We start from the raw sequence: 21,244 nt of genomic DNA on the forward strand, positions 1-21,244 counted from the left end.
ATTGGCAGACCAAAATGCGCAGGATGAGAAACAAAGGTAATGCAGGAGAACTGGAAAACAAGTGATAAAATGGCAGCATTGAGCATTCATATATTGATAACCACCCTAAACGTACATGGATTGAATTCTCCAATAAAAAGACTCAGAGTGGCGAGATGGATTAAAGAACAAGACCCAACAATATGCTGTCTCCAGGAAACACATCTCAGATCTAATGACAAACACAGGCTCAGAGTGAAGGGATGGAAGACGATACTCCAAGCTAATGGCAAACAAAAGAAAGAAGGTGTTGCAATACTTATATCTGACAAAATATACTTCAAGATAAGACAAGTAAAGAGAGACAAAGAGGGGCAGTATACAATGATCAAAGGGACACTCCACCAAGAAGACATAGCACTTATAAATATCTATGCCCCCAACACAGAAGCACCAAAGTAAATAAAGCAACTATTAACAAACCTAAAAGAATATAATAACAATAACACAATAATATTAAGGGACCTCAACACTCCATTCACATCAATGGAAGAATCATCTAGATAGAAAATCAACAAGGAAACAGTGGAAGTAAGTGAAATGCTAGACCAATTGGACTTAATAGACATATACAGAACACTCCATCCAAAAACAGCAGAATACACATTCTTCTCAAGTGCTCTTTGAACATGCTCAAGGATAGACCATATGTTGGGAAACAAAGCAAGTCTCAATAAATTTAAGAATGGAAATAATAACAAGCATTTTTTCCAATCACAATGCTATGAATCTGGAAATAAATTAGAAGAAAAAAGCTGAGAAAGGGACAAAGATGTGGAGACTAAACAACATGCTATTGAACAACCAATGGATTATTGAAGAAACTAAAGAAAAATCAAAAACTATCTGGAGACAAATGAAAATGAAAACATACCATACCAACTCATATGGGATGCAGCAAAAGCCATATTAAGAGGGAAATTCATTGCAATACAGGCTCATCTTAACAAACAAGAAAGATCCCAAATAAGCAATCTCAAACTACACCTAACTGAATCAAAAGAGAACAAACAAAGCCCAAAGTCAGCAGAAGGAGATAAATAATAAAAATCAGAGCATAAATAAATGTTATTGAAACAAAAAAGGCAGTAGAAAGGATCAATGAAACCAAGTGCTGGTTCTTTGAGAAGATACACAAAATTGGCAAACCCCTAGCCAGATGTACAAAGGAAAAAAGAGAGAAAGGTCAGATAGATAAAATTAGAAATGAAAGAGGAGAAATAACAATGGATACCACAGAAATACAACAGATTATAAGGGAATAATACAAAAAGCTATATGCCATGAAAATGGACAATCTAGAGGAAATGGATAAATTCTTACACTCTTACAACCTCCCAAAGCTGAATCAAGAAGAAAGAGGGGCTGGCCTGGTGGCGCAGCAGTTAAGTTCGCATGTTCCGCTTATTAGAGGCCTGGAGTTTGCCAGTTCAAATCCCGGATGTGGACATGGTACCACTTGGCACACCATGTGAAGGCGTCCCACATATAAAGTAGAGGAAGATGGGCATGGATGTTAGCTCAGGGCCAGGCTTCCTCAGCAAAAAAAGAGGAGGACTGGCAGTAGGTTAGCTCAGGGCTAATCTTCCTCAAAAAAAAAAAAAAAAAGAAGAAGAAATAGATAATTTGAATAGGCCAATCACAAGTAAAGAGATTGAAACAGTAATCAAAAACTTCCCAAAAAATAAAAGCCCATGACCAGACGGCTTCCCTGGATAATTCTACCAAACTTTCAGAGAGGATTTACTACCTATCCTTCTCAAGCTATTGAAAAAAATTAGGAAAGATGAAACACTTCCTAACACATTCTATGAGGCCAACATCACTCTGATACCAAAGCCTGACAAGGATGACACATAAAAGGAAAACTACAGGCCAATATCACTGATGAACAAAGATGCAAAATCCTCAACAAAATATTGGCAACCCAAATACAGCAAGACATCAAAAAAGATCATACGTCATGATTAAGTGAGATTTATACCAGGGACACAGGGATGGTACAGCATCTGCAAATCAAACAATGTGATACACCACATTAACAAAAGAGGAATAAAAGCCACATGATCATCTCAATAGATGCAGAGAAAGCATTTGACAAGATTCAACAGATATTTATGATTAAAACTCTTTAACAAAATGGGTATAGAAGGAAATTACCTCAATATAATAAAGGCCATATATGACAAACCCACAGCCAACATCATACTCAATGGGGAAAAACTGAACACCATACCTCTGACAACAGGAACAAGACAAAGGAGGGAAGAAGTGAAACCCTTGCTGTTTGTAGATGACTTGATCTTATATACAGAAACGCTAAAGAATCCATCACAAAACTATTAGAAATAATTAACAACTACAGTAAAGTTGCAGGGTACAGAATCAACTTTAAAAAATCAGTTGCATTTCTATACTCTAATAACAAACTTACAGAAAGAGAACTCAAGAATACAATTCCATTTAAAATCACAACAAAAAGAATAAAGTATCTAGGAATAAATTTAACCAATGAAATGAAGAACTTATACAATGAAAACTATAAGGTATTATTGGAAAAATAGATGATGAGATAAAGCGATGGAAAGAGATTCCATGCACATGGATTGGAAGAATAAACATAGTTAAAATTTCCATACTACCCAAAGCAATCTTCAAATTCAACACAATCTCAATCAGAATCCCAATGACATTCTTTATGGAAATAGAACAAAAAATCTTAAAATTCATATGGGGCAACCCAAGACCCTACATTGCTAAAGAAGTACTGAGGAAAAAACAACAAAGCTGGAGGCATCACAATCCCTGACTTCAAAATGTACTACAAAGCCATAGTGATCAAAACAGCAAGGTACTCGTACAAAAACAACACAAAGATCATTGGAACAGAACTGAAAGGCCAGAAATAAAACCTCACGTCCATGGACAGCTAATCTTCAACAAAGGTGCCAAGAACATACAATGAGAAAAGATAGTCTTTTCAGTAAATGATGTTGGGGAAACTGGACAGCCACAGGCAAAACAATGAAAGTAGACCATTGTATCATGCCATACACAAAAATAAACTCAAAATGGATCAAAGACTTGAAGATAAGTCCTGAAACCATAAAAGTCTGGAAGGAGCCTGCCCAGTGGCATAGTGATTTGTTTGTGTGTTCCACTTCAGTTGCCCAGGGTTTGCTGGCTTAGATCCTATGCACAGCTTATCAGGCCATGCTGTGGCAGGCATCCCAAATATAAAGTAGAGGAAGATGGGCACAGATGTTAGTGCAGGGCCAATCTTTCTCAGCAAAAAGAGGGAGATTAGCAGTGAATCTTAGCTCAGGGCTAATATTCCTCATAAAAAGAAACCTCCTGGAAGAGAATATAGGTAGTACACTCTTTGATATCAAACTTAAAAGGATCTTTTTGAATACCTTGTCTTCTCAGACAAGGCAAACAAAAGACAAAATAAACAATTGGAACTTTGTCAGACTAAAGAGCTTCTGCAAGGCAAAAGAAATTAGGATGAAAACAAAAAGACAACCCACCAATTGGGAGAAAATTTTTGAAAATCATATATCCAACAAGGGATTAATCTCTGTAATATATTAAGAACTCATACAACTCAACAACAAAAAAGCAAACAGCCTGATCAAAAAATGGGCAGAGGATATGAACAGACATTTTTCCAGAAAAGATATACAGATGGCCAATAAACACATGAAAAGATGTTCAACATCACTAATCATCAGGGAAATACAAATCAAAACTACACTAAGGTATTACCTTACACCTGTTAAAATGCCCTTAATCACTAAGACTAAAAATAACAAACATTGGAGAGGGTGTGGAGAAAAGGTAGCCTTCATACACTGCTGGTGGGAGTGCAAACTGGTGCACCCACTATGGAAAACAGTATGAGATTCCTCAAAAAAACTAAAAATAGGAATACTATATGACCCAGCTATCCCACTACTTGGTATCCACCCAAACAACTTGAAATCAATAATCCAAAGTAACATATGTTTCTCTATGTTCACTGCAGTACTATTCATAATAGCCAAGACACGGAAACAATCCAAGTGCCCATTGACTGATGATTGGATAAAGAAGATGTGGTATATATACACAATGGAATACTACTCAGCCACAAAAATGACAAAATTATCCCACTTGCAGCAACATGGATGGACCCAGAAGGAATTATGCTAAGTGAAATAAGCCAGACTGAAAAAGACAAACACCATATGATTTCACTCATGTGTGGAATATTAACAAACACATACCCAAAGAAAACAGTGGTTACCAGGGGAAGGGGAGTGGGGAATGGGCACAGGGGGTGAAGGGGAGCACTTATGTGGTGACACCAGAAATAACGTACAACTGAAACTTCACAATGATGTAAACTATTATGAACTCAATTTTTTTAAAAAAGATGGTGTAGATCCATACTTATTGACATAGAAATATTTCTATGACATATTGTTAAAAGCAACAGTATGCTACAAAACAGTTGTGTGCAATATGAGCCTATGTAAATAAATGTATAATTATATAAGGAGACCTCCAGAAGAAAAAGATATTCAAAAGAATGTTTTCCAAAATTTCAACAGGAATGATGCATAGGTGGTGATGCCTCTTGGGATATTTATCTTATTTTTAAACTTCTCTGTCTTGAATATATACTTCATGAACATATGCCCCTTAAAAAATTAAAAAGTCAGTTTTTACTGAAAAAAAATACCAATAGAATGATATAGAGATATTGCAGAGAGACGTCATTGTGTGGATAGATAAGTGGTTGAGGCCTATGTGCCAGGAGAGCTTTAGTGTCTTGTTTTTGTAAAACTGTTAATACCTGGATACACTTTCACACTCTCTTCTAGGTAGAAGGGAATAATTCATGTTCCCACCAGCAAGAGTGAAAAGACTTCATAATACAAAGGATGTTGGGTAGAGAACTGAGAATTATGTTGGTTAAGTAGTAGGGCTAAATAAACTCTGGGCTAAATGTCTTCTCTGGACATGCCCTAAAAATTCCTATAAGCAAGAATTGAAAGGGCTCATTTGATTCCAAATGCCTTAGCTGTACATTAGAACAAAGTCTAACACTACTTAAGGGAATATAACAAAATCTAATACCTGAGAACACAAAATTTAAAATAAAATATATTGTCAGGCCTGCAATAAACAAAAAAATGACCAAAATTAGAAGAAAAATCAATTAATAAAAACAGTACATTAGAGAGATGATGGCATTGGCAGGTAAAAACTTAAAACAAGAAGTTATAAATATGATCAAAATATTCGGGAAGCTAAAGGAAAACATGAGAATAGTAAATGAAGAAGCAGAAACTGTTTAAAATTCAATAGTACGTTTATTGATGAAAAATACAATATTGAAAAGTAAAATTACATATTTTGACGAAAAAATCCTAATACAATAGGATCTTGATAGAATTTCCCTCCATACTTTACGCATGATGCTGTCAAATATCTTCCTCATATTTTGCATCCAGTTACCATTACTGACTCCACATTATTTTAGTTAAATAATATACTGTGACCCATTGTAAGAGGCCAACCTGAATATGAATCATTTCTTCATCACTTACTAGCTCTATGGTCAAAAGTTGGCCATATTGGAAGCCTTTGTTCAGAGTTTAATAGGAGCTCTTTTTTTAGACCTTCTCCCCTCAGACAGAAATCTTTTGTTTCCATTTTACTTCAAATTTCTAACCTGATGTAAAGAAAAAAATTGAAGATAATGTAGGTGGATGGGTGGTTGACCTCTTGCTATCATTCAGGTTACAACCCAAGTCTATGAGGAATTAAAAACAACTGCACTTTCTTACAAATTGAGTCTTTATGAAAACAGAAATGCAGCTCTAATCTTTTGTCTAGACTGCTTTTGGCCTAAAGTAGAATGACTAGTTCTTTCAGAATGAGAAAAAGTAAAATATAAGAAAAAACCTGAATGAATATTTAAGAAGTTTTAGAAGGTTTGCAGAAAAGAAACCTTGGGAAAGGAATTTTATGTGTGGTCAAGCTGGCTAAGATTGAAATAGATTTAAAGTTTTTAAATAATGAGTCAATATTAAAAGTACACTGGTGTAAAATTAGAATTTGATTTTCTCTCTGTTAAAAGGATAAAGTTTTCTTGAATAATTGGTATGTGCTTGATAAGAGATTGTGAAATTTTTTCTTTACTTTTTGGGTAATCTGTCTGGAAAGAGAAGATTTTGCATCTTACCAAAATAATTTCCTGTGCTTCATGTTGTCTTTATCAGGTCTTTGATTACTTGGTAAAACTAAATCTTCTCAATACTAAAAGAGTTGACTTTTGTTCATAACTATGTAACCTTCAATATTTGTCTTTAAAATCTTCTATTGTCACGTTGGTTAATTAGATAATTAAGTATTATTTCATAATGACCTGTGATCCTATTTAGTCAAATATTCAAACTTCTTGACATTTTTGATTTTCCCAAATCAAATTATAAATAGAGTCTTTTTTACCTTAAACTAACCCTCCCTTTGGGGGCCCCTGGAAATTTTTAAATGATTTGTTTCTCACTTGGAGAGGTGTTAAATTACCTTGGTTTATTCGATATGTTAAATTACATGGGATGCAATGTCAAATAAGACGTGATGATAAATTTTAGGTTATATGTGTATAGATATATGTCACTAAAATAAGTATTACAGAAATTGTTTGAAGTTCGTAGAAATTTGTCAATACTCTTGCTGCCAAGTTGCTATCATAACTTTTATATGCTACAGAAATAACTACACTTCTTTATCAAATGAGCTTTCTTCAGATCTCAATTGCAGCCATTTTTTTGTGTTTGTCACTCGCAGACAGTTAATGTTTTACTCTGATGCTTTTGCACTAGTGCTTCATCTTCAGAGAGATTCACGGAAAGGACTCTGACAAGTACTCTAGAATACAGGTTTCTGACAACTTTAATATCATAACAATGAAATGGGTAAGAATTTCCAGAACAAATGGAAAAACTGGATTTAAGCAGAATAAGAATTAATAACATGGGATTGAATGAACTGATAGGGATAATTACAATTTTTTAATAGATTTTTCTTTGAAACACTGCTGGTTCCTTAATGTTTTGTTTTTTGAAATTTAAGGAAACCTTTTTCTTGATTCTCTTAAGCTATCTGACTCACAACAATTTGGTAAGTATACGTTTATAAACAGAATTGAAACATTTACTTTTTCTCCCTACCTGATCCCTCTAGAATTCAGAAACTTATTGAGTATTCTTGTTTCCATGCCAGTATAACTTGCATAAATTCAATAAAAATCTGTTCTCCTTATAACAAGACACAATTGGAAACATTGGTTATATTACCAAGGCTTTGACTAGAGTGCCATATTTGAGAATATGCATAAAATAAGACATCGCTAGACAATTTTAGGGAATGAAGGATGACTTTCTGGAGCCAATAAAACCCCTTAGAAAAACCATCCTGGTATCTTATTTTTAGGGTTTCTGGTAGCCTCACCTGATGAGTAAGGAAGGTCACTTCCTGGCAGGCTCAGAATCCTCAGGATACCTTAGGGACCTCAAGATGAGAAAATTACCCCAAATCTATAGGTATTCCAGGTGAAGTCTGATGGTAAGCCCTTGACTTGGCTTCTTAGTCTAGAGAGGCTTTAAAATTCCAATCCAAGATTCCTTATGAAAAGTTCCAGCAAGGCAGATTTTAAAAGGTTCTATCTGGTCAATAATTATTCTTGCTGCACTTATGTAAATAATTAGACCAATTTTAATGAGACTAGGGTTGTTTTGAAAATGAATTAGTCTTACTGTGATTATTGTTGTTAGAAATAAGGGCGTGGATCCTGAATTCCTCCACTTTCCTCAGATATCTGGCTATGACTCCCCAAACAACGTTTCCAATTTTCTCCCACCCTTCTGTTTTGGAAACACTAAAAGCAAAGACTACCCCTGAACTCCTTGGAGGGACCATAACAAGCCCTCCTCACTACCAGATGGCAGCCAAACTTCAGGGACTTTAACCTTCAGTCCACATCTCCCAATTAAAAAGGGCTCATCCAGACTCTTGGAACTACACACCAGCTGGAGATTTAAAATTAAAATTGTCTAGAGTGGTTCCTCCCCAGAAGCAGATGACATCTCGAGGTGGACAGCTCTCCCAAGATCATAGATCAAGAACTTCATCTCCAATATGAAATTTTTATTCCTTTTGCCCTTTTATCACTTGCCTTTTCTCTGTGTTAATGCACTGGAAGACAAGGATCCTCATCTCTGGCAAATATTACTGAATTTACTGCCAAGGCCATAGCTATACAACAGAGGTCCCCAGGATTTCTTGCTAAGGTGGTTTTAGATAATAGAATTACTTTAGATTACTCATTGACTGAATAAGGAGTCTGTGCCATAGAAAACACGTCCTGCTATACCTGGATAAAAACCTTCGGTACTGTAGCAAATGCAAGGAATTAACAAACAAGCCACTTGACTAAAACAGGTTGATGTCCATTCAGGTACACTCTTTTATTTGTTTGGTATGAACTGGTTTGGTTCACTGGGGCCCTGGTTAAGGAGTATACTTCTGTTTCTTAGTATTATCCTCCTTATAGTCTCCTGATAGTCTTCATTATAGTTTCCCTGGTGTTCTGTGTTCTCTTAAGACTCAAAGATCTTCAATTCATGTTCACAGCCATCTTCAGTACATCATATGGTCACACTCTGCTTGGAGAAACAGAAACAAGATGAACAAGGAGATGAACAGCAAAAACAGTTCTTCCATGAACCTGACATCATAACCTACAAGTTTCACAATGAAACAAGAACAGCTTAAAACTGATGGTGACTGAGTGGTGCTAATGCCAAATTTTTGGTCAATATCTCATATTCAAGAGGATAATCAGAGGAGAGAATTGTTAAATTAACTAAACAAGGAAACCATTAAACTGAGTGACTGCAATGCCTTAGTGGTCCATGTAAGCAAACCAAAATCTAAGCCTGTAAATGCATCAGTGTTACAAAATCAAAACCTAAGGACAACTAATCACAAAAAACCAACTAAGCTTTACACTACAGCCAATAAAATAATTTCTTTGTTTGCACTCCTTCTCTATATAAGTTATTCCCCTAGCTTATGTTGGTAGAATGCTTCTAACCACTTTTGATTTTCTGCTGCCCAAATCGAATTAATTTTTGCTCAGATAAACATACCTCAGTTTATCTGTAATAGCCAAAAACTGGAATCAGCCCAGATGTCTCTCATAGCAGAGTGATTAAACAACTCTGGTACCTCCCTTCCAGAGAATACTACTCAGTAATAAAAGCATAAACACAACTTAAATGATTCTCCAGGAAATTATGTTGAGCGAAAAAAGCAAATCCACAAAATTTACATACTGCATGACACCATTTATATAACATCTTTGAAATGTTGAGTTGGGGAACAGTGGGTGGAGTGGAAGAGAAGTGGGTATAGTTATAGAAGGGAAACATGAAAGACCTTTCTGATGCTGGAACTGTTAAGTACCTCAACTATGGTAATGGGTACATGAACCTACACATGTGATAAAATTGTATCAAGTTAAATACATGTATGCAAGTGCACACACACACACACAAATGAGTACAAGCAAAACTCAAGAAATCGAAATAAGATGGGTGGATTGTATTGAGGTCAATATCCTGGTTGTGATATCATATTGCAGTTCTGAAAATGTTACCATGGAGGAGAGAGGGCTAGATGGAGTGCTCATGGGATCTTCTCTATTATTTTTCTACAACTGTATGCAAATCTTCAATTACTTCAATAAAAATGTCAACTAAAAATACATATTGAAGTTATCTAGATAAGATTTAAGAAGTACCTGATAACATGATCAATTTGATAGAGTTTGATCCACTTTGAGGTAGAAGCTCTATTTAAAGAAAAAAATATATTTTAGCAACATAAAGACTGTCCCCCAAATCTTATGTTATTTTTAGCTTTAATATCTTCAGAAGTATGAGTGCTACAAATTACACATAAATCATTTAAAACAACTATATATTTTTATTTTTCACTTACTTAATTTTGCAGATTTTGAAGAGTAAATTTTTCAGCCCTTTTGATCACAGATGGCAATTGTTAAAAAAATTATACAAAGTTTACAAAACTAGTGTGCTAATGAAATATAAATAATTTTCAATTTTTTCATTGTAGTATTCATATTTCTGAAGTTATTAATGTTTGAAGTTGCATTAGGCTTTTGCACTTATTTCATTATCAGTAAATTTTCTGGAAATGGACTTCAATACAAATTTATAATAGAAAATCAATCAAATATTGAAGTGCAAAATAGCTATTAATAGAAAAATATAATACCCTTTACTTGTACTTTTATGTTAATTTATTTTCATTAGTATATAAAAAAAGAAATGCATTCTAATGCAGTGATAAACGACTTTTAGTTACAAGACCAATAATGTCAACATAATTCAATACCTCATTGAATTGCCGTCTGTTGAATTTGTGGATTTTTGGCAAAACATCTTGTACCACAAAGTATTTTATTCATAACCCATGTGCTCACTGTTTCACTGAGAAATTTGACGATAGCAAGATTTTAAAAGATTTCTTTTTGAAACAAAAACCTTTGAACTATAATTATTCTAATCAAATGATTTTACGTTAGCAAAGTTCCTCACTTTGAAGAAATGTCCAAGTTAACGTACTTCCAACTACAATATTTAGTATTGAACAGTGTTTGGTGTTCAGTGACATTAATTCTGTGGTGACTGTTTATTTCTCAGTTTGTTTTTTATAGACTTTCACAGGAACAAGGCAAGTGGTTGAATGTGCATGTTTCAGCTCTTCAATGATGTTTTGTCTAAACAATTGCATTGATATCCAAGTTATGCAACTGAAGGAAAGCACTGAAAAATTACCAACCAAAATATTTAATAATCTAACCAAAATAAAAAGCAGTTTTGGATATGTAAAATAATGTTTCAACTAAGATATTCAATGTTGTTTTGTAGAGTTGCATTATATAATAATGAGTGTATTATTTCAAAATCAATAAAAAAGTATTTTAAATAAGTTATAAAATATAAATCAAATAAATCAGATAAAAACAGAAAAATTGCATAATATATAGAGAACATTAATCAAATAACCAGATTAAAAAATATTAAAAATATTTGTTTTTTTAAAATGGTATAGTCTTAGAATGAAACCTACAAATTAACAAGAAAAATAGCAAACCAAGCTACCAATTAGGTATACTTAAAAAAAAAATTAAATTTTCCTGAGTTCTTAAATTCCAGTGAATAGACAAAACTGTTAGGAAACAGAAATGAAAAATACACCAGATTCCTTTAACCTTTTATCACTATATGAAGGAAGATGTTATAATATATTCTGTGTTGTTGTGGGGAAAAAAAAGTCATCAGAAATGTACAGGGTTAAACGCACTGTATTTAGTAAGTCTCTTAATACACAGTGAGTGTTCACTGAGTGGTGCATAATAATCACCACAACAATGATCATACTGAATAATAGCCTGATACATGTTTATAGAATACATTTAAATACTAATTTAAATGCATGTAAATTTGAAACTAGAGCTTTCTTATTTTCAGAATGAGATATTGCCTTAGCAGTTGCTCATTAGTGAAACTTTAATGAAGACAATAGGCTTAGGCTATGATTAAATCTTTGTTTTGTACTGAGTGTGCTTTAGTGATGACACCAAACAATTGTTACATAATAGGAACACTTTTCAGAAATTATTTTAACTCCCAAATGCCTGTAAATTTGCAAAGCTCTCAATATTTGTCTCTATACTTTGTCAAAAATGTGAGATAGCATTTAAATATTGAAATACCAAGATACAAACAGTATAAAGAAGATGAAACAACTACGTAAACATCCTCATTTTTTATTTTCATTTTTTCCTCATATTTTGTATCACTTAGATACAGTGATTATAAATTATTCAGCTAATATAACTGAGGTTCACTGTCTCCATCTATGACTGTAGGTGGCACTTACAAGACAGCATAAAATAATGGTAAACCTCATTAGTACCACCAGGTTTGGTATAATTATGTTTCCTTTCTCTATTATATCTATTTTAAGGAAAACTTATTGTTGTCTACGTAATAACTATAACATGTTTCTCAAATTTATTTGGCTAATTTCATGCTGAGTTATTTCAAATTCCATGACTTTTCAAAAAATTTCATGTTGTTCCCTTTCTGGGAAGTTGATGTGGTGATTGCTACACTATGGAGTATGTTAAACGTAAAAGGAGTAAATATATTTATTTTCATTTAATATATCTCCTTATATGGTTCTTAATATGCACTAGGCACTGTTTTACATGCATTAAAAGCATTATCTCATTTGATCCTTATAATAACCCTGGGAGGTAGATCCTACAATTAGCATGGTTGAGGAATCCGAGTTATAGTTGAGCAATCAGAGGTTAAGTAATTTTCCCAAGGTCAGGCACTCATAGGTGAGTAAACTGGCATTAGAAACCAGAGAGACTGGCTCTAGAGACCATGCTTTCAAACGATTTGCTGTGGTACCTCTCAGAGCAGGATGTGGGAGCCATGACCAGTCTGCAAGCCCCACTCCTTCCACCCATGGCACATTTATCTTATATAAGTTTGAGCCATCTGGTAAAAAAGCAAAGAGCTGAGACAGGGACCTGCAATAAACAATGACGAAAACATATTTTTTCTTGAAAGGTTTTTTCAGTAATGTTTTCTGTGTTGATGAGGAAGATTGGCCCTGAGCTAACATCTGTGCCAATCTTCCTCTATTTTGTATATGGGACACCACCACAGTGTGGCTTGATTAGTTGTGCTAGGTCCCTGCCCAGGATCTGAACCCACGAACCCAGGGCTGCCAAAGCAGAGCATGTATACTTAACCACTATGCCACTGGGTCAGCCCCATTAGTAACTTTTAATCTCCTTCCTACTGTTAAGTTTGCAGCTCCTTGTCTGAGAATTAGAGTAATAATCTACATTGTATTCATTTGAGGATTAGATTAAATAGCCTAATTATTCAAGCCTCTCATCAATTACATACTTCAGTGTATACTCTTACTTAAACTATTCATCTCTTGTTAGTTCCCAATTTTTCTTCTTTTCTCACAGAAGGTAACAAAGCTGTTTATTTTCTCTGAACTTCATAAACCCATTTATGCCTTTATAAATTATGTATTTTCTCCTATAAATGTCTTCTCTGTCAATCACTTCCAGTTCAATTCTACCCTGGCTATCACGACATATATAAAATCTCAGCCATAGAAATTCTTTCCTAAGCCACAGGTAAGCAAATTTATATATAGAAATGTTCTTGCTTTTATTTGTATTTCTGTTTAGCTGTATTCTGGAAAGTAAGGAATACTGATTCATTCTACTTTATTACCCTCAATGAAGTAAGGAAAATCTGCAAACAGTGACTATGTAGGATAATGAACTAGAAGCTATAAAGGATACTCCATATAATCAATATTTAATTTTCCAAGCTTCCAGGACACCTCAGGTACTTTACATGATGTGATTTGATTGATTGACTTTACCTGAAAACTCAAAATTCTGTTTTTGTTTTATTTTGCTATGTTTTACATCAGCATTGCAGTTCCTGAAGGATGTTTTCTTTTGTACAGCATACTGACTTTCAGAAACAGATAAGTGAGTTTTTCTCTGTCATTTGTTTCATTTCTATAAAGATCTGAAAAAAAAAAAACATAGTCAGCGATATGGTCCAAAAGTAGTGAACTCTGTTTCAGACAATGTGGTTGTTCCACTGACTAGTTGTGTTGCCTTCGCAAGTCACCTGAATCAGTTATTACTCCTATTATCACCAGGCAGGAGATTTAGGTGGTGAAGTCAGTGAATTCAGTGGGTGCCTTCAATGTTCCTTTCATGCTAGTTGTTAGGTATAAAAGTTTTTAAAGATGAAAGATATGCAGTCTAAAGTAAAATTTTATGTAAAAGCAGGCAAAATAAAACAATAACAAACATATAGAGTATAGAATGGAATATAGAATATACTATATATAGTATATAGTATAGAATATATGTTTAAGTTCATACAAGTAGAATATTGTATATCTACTTCTAGAATTAGAACAAATAAAATAATATCAAGCTTTCTTTCAACTGTTTATAACAAAGGAGAAGGCAAAATATTTTCCTTGAAACAAGAAGTAAACATTTTTTTCTTAAACTCATAGTGGAGCATAACAATGAAAATGATTGCACTCATTATGCAGGAAAATTCTGGCAATTAAAATATAAAATAGATCTTCAAACATTATTACTTCAGATATAGATGAATAAAGTGTATGAAATAGAAGCCAAGTATTTCACACGCTCATAAAGACCACCACAAAGAAATGTCACAATAGTGTTGATTATGATCATTATCTTAGACTGTTCGGGCTGCTATAACAAAACACCACAGACTTGGTAGTTTGTAAACAACAGAAATTTATTTCTCACAATTCTGGAGGCTGGAAGTCCAAGATCAAGGAGCCAACAGGGTCGCATTCTAGTGAGAGCCCTCTTCCTAGTTCATAGCCAACCCCTTCTCATTGTGTCCTCACAGGGTGGAAGGGGCAGGAATATCTCTGGAGTCTCTTTTATAAGGACACTAGTTCCATTCATGAGGGCTCCACCCTCATGACTTAAGCACCTCCCAAAGGCCCCACCTCCTAATAACATCATCTTTGGGGGACAGGATTTCAACATATAAATTTTAGCGGTACACAAACATTCAGACGATAGCTGTCATATTAATTAAAGAGATTTCTCATAAATAGAAAAATAATTAAAATATCACAAACATACACACACACACACATTCTTAACAATACACAGAGTGCCAGACCCATTTTGGTTAATTTTAGCAGGAACTTTTTATACTATGTTTAATTCATTGTCAGGAATATTATAAGTATTTGTTAAACATAAAAAAATGTGCGTTAATTTTCTATTTCTGCCTAACAAATTACTAGAAACTCAGTGTTTTAACAGAGCACAATTTTATTTTCTCCCAGCTTCTCTGTGTTAGGAGTCCAGGCACAGATTATTTGGATTCTCTGCATAGGACCTCTGCTGACTGAAATCAAAGTGTTTGCCAGGAGTGGTTTCTCAACTGGATCTAGGGGCTCTTGTCCAAACTCATTCAAGTGTTGGCAGAATTTAGTTCCTTGCAGTTGCAGGGCTGAGGTGCCTTTTTCTTTTCTTGCTTGCCATTGGTGAAGGACTGCTCTTAGTTCATAGAATCTGCCTTCAGGTCCTCCATAGACCCTCTCATGCTTCCAGTCTCTCTAACTTCAGGAAGGTCCCAGTTCCTTTCAAGAGCTCACCTGAATAGATGAAGCCCATGCAGATAATGTCCCTTGTGATTAACTCAAAGTGAACTATCTAGTAACCTAATCAGAAGAGTGAAATCCCACCATATTCATAGTTCTGGTCACATTCAAGGTGTGGGAATTAGATAAGGATGCAAACACCAGGGGGCAGGAATTTTAAGGATCAATTTAGAATTCTACCCACAATATGTATCATTAGTAATGTGTTCTGCTTCACTAATTAATGTACAGGGAAATATCTCTCTTTACAAAGCAGGTATTCCCCCTTTTCAGAAATTGTATTAGCAGAGTTTCAAGGGCAAATCAGGTCCTTATTTTGAAAGATCTTGATATCACAGTAAGTATATACAGGACCTATTCCCCCAATCATTTCCTGAATAGCTTGCATCCTATATCCAAAGTAACTGTATATTGTAGAAATGGGAATTCACAGATATTTTTAGAACTATTGGAAATACATGTGAGCTAAGTTCAGCAGAAGAAAAACAAAACATCATCATAACCCACACATTAGAGTGGGTTGAGGATAATAGATGCCATATGATAGACTCCTGGACCAAGTCTGTCCATAGTATGGATCCAATATATCCATCCACTCCCTCATTTTAACAATCCCTGACTATATTAACACGAATATTCTTAGCAGCTGACAGAATCCTCACATTGGTTCCCTGTTCTGTGGATGAGAACCATTATGGGAGAAAAGAATAAGCAGAAGTCTCTGATACTGCCTCTTTCCCCTTGCCAGGATAGTAAATCAGAAACATTATTGCATTTCAAGTCATATGGTAGAAACTGATGCCAAAGTCAAAGGCTTTAAAAAATTAGGCTTTGTGCTCCTCATTGAATTCAGCACGAACAACCTGCAAGAAAATTCAGATGCGTCATGAAAGATGACAATGGAGTTTCATGTATTTAACCAAGTGACAGGCTCATTCTCATAGCTATTGTGCCAGATGTGGTGTATTTCTTAGAACAAAGCAACATAGACTCTACACTTGATATGTTCCTGTGGTAGGTACAATAAAGACCCCACAAAGATGTCTATGTCTTGATCTCCAAGACCTGTGAATGTGTTAGGTTAAATGGCAGAGGAGAATTGAGGTTGCACATGGAATTAAGGTTGCTAAACAGCAGATTTTAAAATAAGGAGATTATCCTGTATTATCCAGGGAGGCCCAATGTAATTATAAGCATCCTGAAAAGTAAAAAAATGAAGAAGAAAGAACCAGAGAGATGGCAGTGTGAGAATGACTTGGCCCAACATTACTGGCTCTAAATATGGAGGGAGGGCCCATGTGCCAAAGAAAGTGGACAGAATCTAGAAACTGGAAAAAGCAAGGTAGAAAACTCTCCTCTAGTGCCACCAGAAAGGAATGTCCCCGCCTGACATCTTCATCTTATCCCAGTGAGATCTGTGTTGGATTTCTGATCAACAGAACCGTCAGATGATAAATCTGTGTTGTTTCAAGCCACTAAATTTGTGGTAATTAGTCATAGCAGCAAGGGAAAATTAATTCAATAGCTATTAATGTAGTGAATGTATTTCATTTCATTTCTCATCAGGAATGAAAATCTAAAGCATTCATTGAAATGGACAGTAAGTAGTACATGATCTTGCCCTAGGACTGTGCTAACTCTGCTACATTCTGCCACAGTATACTGTGAAGGATCTTGATTATCTGGACATTCTATGGAACATCTCTCTGATGTTTTGTTGAGGACTTAGTAAGCAAGAAGTAGTAAATATTCTGTGTGCCTTGTTAAGTAGAGGACTTGCTAGAGCAAAGGGCCTGCCATATTGAGAAAACTTTTAAGGGTCTAATGATTTAGTTAGTGCATGCCAGGATATTGGTACTTTCTGCCACTAAGAAAGAGTCACAGAACTTGGTAAACATTTTTGTATTTTTGAAAGAGCATACGCTATACTTAGGACTATTACTTTGATTCATTTATCAGGACTTTGAAGGCTGCCGATTTCAAGTGGGGTCCAGAGCAGAAGGCTCAGCATCAGGTAGATGCTGCAGTACAAACAGCTCTGCCCCTTGCGTTATATAATCTAGCGGATCCAATGATGTTATAAAGCAGAAGTCAGCAAACTGTTTCTGCTAATGACCAGATAGAAAATATTTTAGGCTTTGAAGGCCATAGGGTCTCTGTTGCAACTGATAAACCCTGCTGATGTAGCGCAACTATTCAACCCTGCCTTTATAGCAGAACTACTTAACACCATGTGCAAACACAGCCATGGCCAATACACAAACAAATGAGTATAGCTGTTTGTTGCAATAAAATTTTAATTACAAAAACAGGCCCTAAATCAGATTTGGCCCATGGGCTGTAGTATGCTGACTCCTGCTATAGAAAAGAGCATTGTGTAGAGTCCTTGGAATATTCTAATAAGAGAGTCACAGAACAGACCACTAGGGTTTTGGCATAAGGCACCCCCAGCTTCAGCAGAGAACTGTGTACTCCTGCAGTACAAGTTCTGCATTTCGAGCCTTAGTAGAGACTGAATGTGAACCATCAAATGACTACGTGATTGAAACTGTCCAGCATGTATTGATTATTGTTAGACACATCACGTCATAAGTTTATGCCACATTAGCAGCAAACCAAAATAAATTGTGAAGGGAAGCAGAATATGCCACCCAAATATATGCCTTTTTGGTACAAGGGTTATCTTGAGCTGATTATTTTTGAGAAATTTCAGACACAAAAGAAATTCTAAAAACAAGAGTAGAAGTTGCCCTTTTGTAAGCGAAATTTAAATTTACAAAGGAAATCTCCATTTGTAAGGCTGTCTTCCTCTCTGTACCAGGAAGAGAAGGGTGACTGTAAATCAACTGGACCTTTATCAATGAAGAAAGCAATGACTTAACTGTGTAACAAACTTTACCCTGTTTACAGGCTTTTCCTGGTAACATCCCATAATAGCCCCAAACACACACACTTTCTTTCTTTCCTTTAGTTGAAGATGGTATTTAAGGTAATGACTTGGACAATCTCAAGGTGTTACTCGGTTTCCCTAGGTATCTCCCATGTATATACGAGGTATACATGTTAACAAACTTGTTTATTTTTCTCTTGTTAATCTGTTTTTTCATTACAAGGAGTCTCAGCCATGAATGCAGAAGAGTAGAGAGAAAACTATTTTTCCTCCCCTAAATCAGATACAAACTTTGACCTCTAGAGAGCAGAATAGGAAGTGAGGGGAAAAGAAGGTTAAAAAAAGAAGAGTGGAGTTGACCTGCTGTTGATTCCTTCCTTCCTTCACTGATAAATATTTTTTTATATCCACACTTCAATATTAATTAGCTATTGTTAAAGGACAAAAACAAAACAATTTAAGGGGCAAGCCCCATGGTCAAGTGGTTAAGTTTGTGTGCTCTGCTTTGGTGACCCAGGGTTTCACCAGTTCAGATCCTAGGCATGGACCTAACACCGCTCATCAAGCCATGCTGAAGCAGCATCCCACATAGCAGAACTAGAATGAAGTACAACTAGAATATACAATTATGTACTGGGGGAGCTTTGGGGAGAAGAAAAAAAAAGAGGAAGATTGGCAATAGATGCTTAACTAAAGGCCAATCTTTTGAACAAATAAATAAAACAATTTTGTAATGAGTTTGATGTCCTTTATTCAAGGGAAGACAATCCATGGATTGAGTGAGTACAGTACCTCAAAAGCAATGGAGTGCTCTTCCTGAGGGATGTTTAGGAAGAGTGAGTCTTGTAGAGCATTGGAAGCAGCAATGTGAAAACAGGGAATGCTAGGCTAGGAGGTCAGGGATTTTTTTTTTAAGGCTAGAAGGTCAATCAGGGAATAAGGAAAGAGTATTTGGCTTAAGTTGATTGGCCTGGTTGCTTTAAAGAAAGGAAATCACAACAGATTCTTGGCATTTTGGGATGAGCTGCCTGGATATACCACATTTGTGGTCAAGCAGAGCATCTACAGGGACATGAAAGTTATCCAAGTTTTGTTTTTCTGATCCGGCATCCCTGGAAGGAGTAGCTCCATCTTGGGTTTAGAAATTTGTTTCAACACTAGGTTCTGAGTATTATATGGAGTGTTTTGTAGTGTGTAAAATAGACATTAAGTATCAAAACAGTCAAATATATTATTTTAAATTGTCATAAGTGGAGATCTCGTCAAGATGGCAGCCTAGGCAGACTCTGAACTCACTTCCTTGCATGAACACAACTAGGTTACAACTATTCTTGGAAAAATTACCCTAGAGAGAAAACCAAAAACTGGATAAAAAGAACGCTCACAACAAGGGACAGTCTTGATTCAGGCAGAAGAGGCAGAAATTCCTTCTGGAGAGAAAAAAGCCACCTTTGGGAGTGGTAGAGCTTCACAGCCAGCTGGACAGGATCCACCCTAAGGTATGCAGCCCTCTCTGGAGGAGCAGGGACCTGAGCAGGGGCAAATTACCACAATAAGCATCCTTCAGACTCAGTACTGAGACATCGGCATCCTTCAGATTCAGCACTGAGACAAATGTCCTACTATCTGGCTTCACTGGCTATTAACTACAATGGGGAGTACCCTCAGAAAAGCTATTGGATGAAACCTGAAAAAACCCAGCTCTTAAAGGGCCCAAGCACAAATTCACCTGTCTCAGAGAGCAACCTAAAGTCACCAGAAAGAAGGCTGCACATGCCTTTGGTGAAAAGGGACTAACCTGGTAGGTTCTGGGTGCATCTTAGTGAGAGGTGAGACCTCTCCATAGACTGAGACATTGGTAGAAGATATTGTTGTGACCTAGTATAGGCTTGCTGACACAGATGCTGGCAAACACCATTGGAGTTCTTCTCCTGGTCTGTTAACCCAGAGGTCAGCCACACCCATCAGAGCACAGATTTAATCCAATTCAACCAGGGCAGGTAGCACACCCTAGGGACTGGACCCACCCAACAGCAAGCCCTCAGGCTACTTGTTGGCCTGTGTAGACTGGATGCCTTGATCCTCTACAGGCAGGCAAGGGTGTCTGCCTCTGTGGGGCAGGGCTTGTGTGAGGACCAGGTGAACCATGCGGGGTGTTTGTGGAGAGGTGTGGGTCTCTGCAGTGGGCAGAGAGGGTATGCTCCATGGGGTAGGGAAGTGTGCAGGAGCCAGGACTGTGTTGACAGTATGTGTAGACCTGTAGGGGGTGGGGCTTATCGGTGGCAGAAGACCTGTGCTTCACAAACAGCCACAAAGAGCGTTGGCCTCACCTTCCAAAGCCTGAAACAATTGGTGCTCCTGTGCCTAGGGCCAGGCCTACTCAGCTGCAATCCTAAGAGAGAGGACAACAGCCTTGCAGGATTGAGGCCTACAGCAACTGTAAGCCCCTCAGCCTAGCAACCAGCTACTCTGGGTACCAACCCAATTTACAGTAAAACTTTAACAGGAGTGTGCTATTAGACCTTGTAGACAACAGTGCTGGGGATCCCCAAACCTGATTTACAAACAGCTGGCCAGGGAGGGAAAGACTAAACTCCCTGGGTACCTGCAGTAACAGCAACCCTGCCACAGCAAAAGGACACAAGTAGCCCACACAGGGTTCATTCCCAGATCATTTGGACTGGTGACAAGAGGGAAGCACACTGTTGGTCCTCAAAATGCATCTCTTACATAAGGCCACTTCTCCAAGATCAGAAGACATAGCTGACTCATAGATATAAGCACAAAGAAAGAGACATAATGAGGAGACAAAGGAATACATTCCAAGCAAGGTAACAGGACAAAACCCCAGAAAAAGAACTAAATGAAACAGAAATAAGCAATCTACCTGACAAAGAGTTCATCCAAAACTCATAAGGATGCTCACTGATATTGGGAGAAGAC

The 21,244-nt window shown here is 36.2% G+C and overlaps 2 long non-coding RNA genes across 2 annotated transcripts in view; one reads left to right on the forward strand and one right to left on the reverse strand.

Annotated features, from left to right (window-relative positions):
• LOC138923277 (uncharacterized) overlaps positions 1-9,136 on the forward strand; it is a 31,621-nt gene extending 22,485 nt beyond the window's left edge. The window contains exon 3 of the long non-coding RNA XR_011436681.1: positions 8,728-9,136. This is a non-coding gene — a long non-coding RNA (uncharacterized lncRNA). The remainder of the gene's footprint in view (positions 1-8,727) is intronic.
• The window catches only part of LOC138923276 (uncharacterized), an 83,216-nt gene continuing 67,351 nt past the window's right edge, over positions 5,380-21,244 (reverse strand). Inside the window, exons 3-5 of the long non-coding RNA XR_011436680.1 lie at positions 13,612-13,763; positions 9,899-9,949; positions 5,380-8,756 (exon numbers count right to left, since the gene is read on the reverse strand). This is a non-coding gene — a long non-coding RNA (uncharacterized lncRNA). The remainder of the gene's footprint in view (positions 8,757-9,898; positions 9,950-13,611; positions 13,764-21,244) is intronic.

Source organism: Equus caballus, chromosome 2 (assembly GCF_041296265.1).
Source record: "Equus caballus isolate H_3958 breed thoroughbred chromosome 2, TB-T2T, whole genome shotgun sequence".
Taxonomy (NCBI): Eukaryota; Metazoa; Chordata; class Mammalia; order Perissodactyla; family Equidae; genus Equus; species Equus caballus.